Source organism: Perissodus microlepis, chromosome 16 (assembly GCF_051167445.1).
Source record: "Perissodus microlepis isolate ML-2025 ecotype Zambia chromosome 16, ASM5116744v1, whole genome shotgun sequence".
In the NCBI taxonomy this organism is placed as follows: domain Eukaryota; kingdom Metazoa; phylum Chordata; class Actinopteri; order Cichliformes; family Cichlidae; genus Perissodus; species Perissodus microlepis.
The window spans coordinates 35,323,720-35,330,970 of record NC_140476.1 but is presented as its reverse complement, the minus strand read 5'-3'; the positions used below and the strand labels follow the sequence as shown (position 1 = coordinate 35,330,970).

General features: G+C 42.0%; 1 pseudogene; it reads right to left on the bottom strand.

The window, feature by feature from the left end:
• Positions 1-4,269: 4,269 nt before the first annotated feature.
• On the bottom strand, positions 4,270-6,965 carry LOC146371317 (uncharacterized; annotated as a pseudogene).
• Positions 6,966-7,251: the final 286 nt, after the last annotated feature.

Here is a 7,251-nt window from a genome sequence, read left to right as displayed (position 1 = left end):
AGGAAATTTAAAACTGCTGACTACGGGTAAACGTAAATACAGTAAATCATAATTCACATCGGCAGTAATGACACCCGGTTACAACAGACTTTTAACTCATTTGAAAGCCTGATGCTTAGCCTTGTTCACCCCAGCTGTGAAACTCAGAAACCAGTCTTACTTGTTATCATCTATCGTCCACCTGAGCCTTACACAGAGTTTCTGTCTGATTTCTCAGACTTTTTATCTGATTTAGTGCTCAGCTCAAATAAAATAATTATTGTGGGTGATTTGAACATATATGTAGATGCTAAAAATGACAGCCTCAACGTGGCATTTAATCTGTTATTAGACTCAATTGGCTTCTCTCAAAATGTTAAAGAACCCACCCACCACTTTAATCACACTCTAGATCTTGTTTTAACATATGACATAGAAACTGAACAATTAACAGTGTTTCCTGAAAACCCTCTCCTGTCTGATCATTTCCCGATAGCATTTACATTTACAATAATTGATTACACGTGTTTGTGTGGGTTCCCTCCGGGTACTCCGGCTTCCTCCCAAAGACATGCAGCTTGTGGGGATAGGTTAATTGGAAAATCCAAATTGCCATTAGGTGTGAATGTGCGAGTGAATGTGAGCGCGAATGGTTGTCTGTCCCTGTGTGTTGGCCCTGCGACAGACTGGCGACCTGTCCAGGGTGTACCCCGCCTCTCGCCCTATGACAGCTGGGATGGGCTCCAGCGCCCCCCGCGACCCTGAAAAGGAGAAGCGGAAGTGGATGCATGGATGGATGGATTACACAGCAGTGGGGAGTAGACTTTATCACAGTAGATGTCTCTCTGAAAGCGCTGTAACTAAGTTTAAGAATATAATCCACCCACTGTTATCATCTTCAATGCCCTGTGCCAACACAGAGCAGAGCAGCTATCTGAACGCTATGCCAACAGAGGCCACTGTCAGAGGCCATAAGAAGATCATTTGCAACCTTCACTAAAGCTGTTTCTGTGCTGTGATGAGCTCTGAAACCTGACTGAAACGTAAGTAATGGTTTAACTACAGCCAGCTTGAAGGCCTGTGGTACATAGCTGATTATTAGAGATAGGTTGATCATATTTAAGATCGAAGAATTAATCAATGGCAGGACTTCTTTGAGCAGTTTTGTAGGAATGGGGTCTAAAAGACACGTTGATGGTTTGGAGGAAGTAATTATTGAAGTTAACTCAGAAAGATCAATTGGAGAAAAAGAGTCTAACTTAACATCAATGGTACTAAGAGTAGCTGTAGATAATATTACATCTGTGGGATGATTACTGGTAATTTTTTCTCTAATGATAAGAATTTTATTTGTGAAGAAGTTCATGAAGTCATTACTAGTTAACGTTAAAGGGATGGTTGGCTCAACAGAGCTCTGACTGTTTGTCAGCCTGGCTACAGAGCTGAAGAGAAACCTGGGGTTGTTCTTATTTTCTTCAATCAGTGATGAATAGTAAGATGTTCTGGCTTTGCGGAGGGCTTTCTTATAAAGCAGCAAACTATTTCTCCAGGCTAAATGATGATCCTCTAAATTTGTGACACGCCATTTCCTCTCCAGCTTACGAGTTATCTGCTTTAGGCTACGTGTTTGAGAATTATACCACGGAGGCAGGTACTTCTGATTAGAGACCTTAGTTTTCACAGGAGCTACAGTATCCAGAGTCGTACGTAGTGAGGAGGTAAAATTATTAACAAGACAATTGACCTCTGTTGGAGTAGTGTTCAGATAGCTGCTCTGCTCTGTGTTGGTACAGGGCATTGAAGATGATAACAGTGGGTGGATTATATTGTTAAACTTAGTTACAAGGCAAGGCAAGTTTATTTGTATAGCACAATTCAACAACAAGGTGATTCAAAGTGCTTTACAGAGACATTAGAAACAAAAACAAATAAAAAGCATGATTTAAAATTGATTAAAACAAGCAGACAAACAAACTAATTAACAAACAAACAAACAAAACAGTATATAAAATCAAAACAGATAAAATCAGAACAATAGATAAAATCAGTAGTTAAAATGTACGTTTTGAAATTTAAGCTTAAAAGTGTGGATTTGGTGCTTTATTCAAATGCAGCTGAGAACAGGTGAGTCTTCAACCTGGATTTAAATAAACTGAGTGTTTCAGCTGATCTGAGGCTTTCTGGGAGTTTGTTCCAGATATATGGAGCATAAAAGCTGAATGCAGCTTCTCCGTGTCTGGTTCTGACTCTGGGAACTGATAAAAGACCGGATCCAGATGACCTGAGGGACCTGGAAGGTTCATACTGGGTCAGGAGGTCACTCATATATTTTGGTCCTAAACCATTCAGAGCTTTATAGACCAGCATCAGAACTTTAAAGTCTATCCTCTGACAGACAGGCAGCCAGTGTAAAGACCTCAGAGCTGGACTGATGTGGTCCACTTTTTTGGTCTTAGTGAGGACTCGAGCAGCAGGGTTCTGAATGAGCTGTAGTTGTCTGACTGATTTTTTAGGTAGACCTGTAAAGATGCTTTACAGTAATCAAGCCTGCTAAAGATGAATGCATGGACTAGTTTTTCCAGGTCCTGTTGAGACATCAGATCTTTTATCCTTGAAATATTCTTGAGGTGATAGTAAGCTGATTTTGTTATTGTCTTAATGTGTTTTTCTAAGTTTAGGTCTGCATCCATCACTACACCCAAATTTCTCTCCTGGTTTGTGGTTTTTAGGTGTATAGATTGAAGTTCTCTGGTGACCTGTAATCGTTTTTCTTTGGCGCCAAAGACTATTACTTCAGTTTTGTTTTTGTTTAGCTGGAGAAAATTGTGGCACAACCAGTCATTAATTTCCTCAATGCATTTACCAAGAGCCTGTACAGGGCCTCGGTCTCCTGGTGACATTGTGATATATATTTGTGTGTCATCTGCATAGCTGTGATAGTTTATTTTGTTGTTCTTTATAATCTGTGCCAGTGGGAGCATGTAAATGTTAAACAGAAGGGGTCCCAAGATGGAACCTTGGGGAACTCCACATGTGATACTTGTCTGCTCAGATGTGAAGTTACCTATTGATACAAAGTATTTCCTGTTTTCTAAGTATGTTTTGAACCAGTTTAGTACAGTTCCTGAAAGACCTGCCCAGTTCTCCAGTCGTTTGAGTAATATGTTGTGGTCAACTGTATCAAATGCTGCACTGAGATCCAGTAAAACTAAGACTGACATTTTTCCACTGTCTGTGTTCAGACATGTGTCATTAAACACTTTGGTCAGAGCAGTTTCAGTGCTGTGGTTCTGTCTAAAACCTGACTGGAAGGCATCATAGCAGTTATTCTGTTTTAAGAAGTAATTGAGCTGTTGAGAAACTGCTTTTTCAATGATCTTACTTAAAAATGGGAGATTTGAGATCGGCTTGTAGTTGTTCATTTGTGTCCTGTCAAGATTGTCCTTTTTCAGTATAGGTTTTATTACAGCAGTTTTTAGTGGTTCTGGAAACACACCTGACATTAAAGAAAAGTTGACGATCTGTAACAGGTCTGACTCTAAAGTCTTTGAGACCTTTTTGAAGAAACTTGTTGGCAGGACATCTAAACAGCAAGAGGAGGAGTTCAGTTGACCTAAGATGTCCTCCAGGTCTTTGCTGTTAATAGGGTGAAACTGTTTTATGGTGTTTAAACAGTTTTTCGGTGGACACAGTACATAGTCTGGATCTGCTGTTGATGTACCAATTGCTTGTCTAATCTTTTGGATTTTTTCTGTGAAGAATTTGGCGAAGTCATTGCAGGCCATGGTTGAATGAAGTTCAGCTGCCACTGACACAGGAGGGTTTGTTAGCCTGTCAACTGTAGAAAATAAGACCCGAGCATTATGACTGTTTTTAGTGATGATGTCAGAGAAGTAGGACCTCCTTGCACTCCTCAGTTGTAAATTATAATTGTGAAGTTTCTCTTTATAGATGTCATAGTGAACCTGGAGGTTTGTTTTTCTCCATCTGCGCTCAGCTTTCCTACACTCTCTTTTTTCATTTTTCACCAGTGTGGAGTTTCTCCATGGAGACTTTTTCCTTCCAGAGATAACCTTCACCTTAATGGGAGCAATTGTATCCATTACATTTAACATTTTTGCATTGAAGCTATTGACGAGCTCATTGACTGAACCTCTGGACAGGTCAGGTGTTAATGGGAAGACCTGGTTAAAGATCTCACTACTGTCTTCAGTTATACACCGTTTTGTGATCACTGCTGTTGATATATTTGTGTGGGCTGAGATTTTACTTTCAAAGAAAACCCAGTAATGATCAGACAGGCCCACATCAGACACAGTAACCTTTGAAATGCTCAGGCCCTTGGAGATCAGTAGGTCAAGAGTGTGTCCTCTATTATGTGTGGCCTCTGTTACATGCTGAGTCAGCCCAAAGTTGCCCAGAGTGTTACTCAGGTCTTTAGTCCCTTTGTCCTGAGGGTTGTCCACATGGATGTTAAAATCCCCAACAATAATTACACAGTCGAAATCAACACAGATCACAGACAGCAGTTCACTGAGGTCATTAAAAAAGTCTGTGCAGTATTTGGGAGGCCTGTAAACATTAAGAAACACAACTTTGGATGGGGCCTTCAGCTGTAAAGCCACATATTCAAAAGACTGAAAACTTCCAGGAGATAGCTGCTTACATTGAAATGATTCATTAAATAAGACAGCAAACCCTCCTCCTCTCCTGCTCACCCTGGCCTCACTGATAAAACTGTAGGAGGGGTCGTCTCGATGAGAACAGCTCCACTGTTACTTTGGTCCAACCAAGTTTCAGTTAGAAACATAAAATCAAGGCTGTGCTCAGTGATTAAATCATTAATTAAAAATGTTTTCCCAGCTAAAGATCTAACGTTTAATAAAGCCAACTTAAGTGTTTTAGAGGCATTACTTGTCCCCTCGTGTTTGGGAGCAGTCTGTGGCACACAAGGTATGTTTACTATGTTTAAAGATCTTTTAGAGTGCAGCTCTCTGTGTTTTGACCAGGCCACATGTCTCCTTCTGTCACCTGAAAGTACAGAGATTTTAAAACCTTCTAGTAAACAGGGTCCCAGCTTCTTCTGGGAAAAGTCACCACTGCCATAATCCTCGCAGCCCGGACCCTCCACACATCACACATCAGACTGCGGAGACAGAGCATGGAGGTGGTAAGGAGGAACTAAGGGGGGGCGGGGCTGGGCAATGTAACTTCGATTGCTCTGTTGAGGGTGGGGCTCGGTGGCGAACCTTTGGCTGCTCTGGTGGGGCGTTTATGGGGGACAAAAAGGGATTGGGCCGGGGGGTAGATCTGAGCCCAGCATTGACCCGCTCCATCATCTCCTCAGTGAATTTCAGGTGTGGGGAGGAGGGAGAAAGGGAGGGGGAGGAGGGTGATGGCCTGTCAGGGGTTTGGGGGACTGGGGAAGATCGTGGTCCCTGGTCCTGGTCCTGGTCGTTGGTGTTGTTGAGAGAGTTGGAGGCAAATAGGGACCCCTCTTCTTGCCTCAGATGTCTCTCCTTTCTGAGGCTTTTCCCGGGTGGGGGCAGATGAGGCTCCTCCTCAAGGTTTCTGCTGGGCTTTGTCTGTTCTTGGAGTACTGTTTGTTCCTCTTTATGAGATAACTCCTCGTTTATCTCAGCCTTGGCACCAAGCACAGATGGATGACGTATGGAATAAAACAAGTTGGAGGTGAACGGTTTCACCCCTGACTTGTTAAAATTAAATCCATTTGCTTTAAACAGATGCCTGCGTTCCCAAAAAATATTAAAGTTGTTGATAAAATGCACTGAGTGGTCAGTACATGCTGATATAAGCCATTTATTCAGTGTAAACAACCTGCTGAATCTCTCGTCTCCTCCTCTGACCGGCGGTACAGGTCCACTGATGAATACAGCTGCATTCAGAGAGTTTACAGTATTTAATAATCCAGTAAAGTCCCGTTTCAGAACCTCCGACTGTTGTTTGGACACATCGTTTGACCCTGTATGCAGAACAATGTTTGTCACAGTTGGATATTCATCTGCAATTTGAAGAATTTTCTCCTTCAGGTTGTTGACCATATCGTTAGGAAAGCAGAGGACTTTAGTGTTCTTACCGCACATCCTTTGTACATCCTTTACGGCAGAGTCACCCACAATCAGAGTTTCAGGCCTAGCCTTTAGCTTTCCCTGTGGCCTTTTACTTTTCAAAAGATTTTCGGACCTTACTTCGCTACTTTTAGATGGATGGTTGTCCGGTATAGATCCAGGGTCCTTTGATAGTGGAGCAAATCTGTTGTGCAGTTTCACAATCAGTTGTTTTGAAGGTTTGTTGTTAACCTTCCTATTCACGGTTGTCCAGTCCTGTTTCCTCTCGTATACAGGGGTAGGAGAGCTTCTCTGTCTCGTAGGAAGTGAAGGCCAGTCGGTTTCAGAGATTTCAGCTCGCTGTGCCCTGCCTGTGATACGTCCTCCCTCTTCTAGGAGACATGATTTATGTCTTGGTTTTGCACCAAGACAGTCCAAGGGGGGATTATCGCTTGAGGATTCATAATAGTGCACAAAGTCTACTTTCTTGGTCATGTTATCTGTGCTCCTTAGCTGTGTACTAGCTTGCTCATCGCCATTGTTTTGAATCAAAGGCAAGGTTGTTTCATTTCCACACAGTCCATTTACCTCCACGTTTACTTCTAAGCGATGAATTTTTGTCTCCAGTACTGCAATCTTCTGCAGGAGGCTGTGGTAGTCATCTGTGGAGAGGGAAGGCATCTTGTTGCTAGTTAGCCTAGCGGTTAGCACCTTTCCAGGCTATTGAGGCTGCTCGGTGCCCAGACGCTGTAATCAGGCTTCAGCTGTGTCTAGGCCACAGACACACGGAGCGCTGAGGATAAGGTAACTATAAAAATGTTGCTGTTTCTGTTAAGAACACTTTAGTCGTAATGATCTATAAGTGTCCAGAAGCTATCGCAGGTAAGCTCATATGGAAAAAAGGGAAAAAAATCAGCATAAAAATCAATAAAAATCAATAAAAGAAGCGAGCAAAGAGATGAAGCGTCCACACTCACAAAGGGGGAGGAGCGTTTTCAGAAAGACATCTACTGTGATAAAGTCTACTCTCCACTGCTGTGTAATTAATTATTGTAAATGTTATCATGAAATGTTCAGACAGGAGAGGGTTTTCAGGAAACACTGTTAATTGTTCAGTTTCTATGTCATATGTTAAAACAAGATCTAGAGTGTGATTAAAGTGGTGGGTGGGTTCTTTTACATTTTGAGAGAAGCCAATTGACTC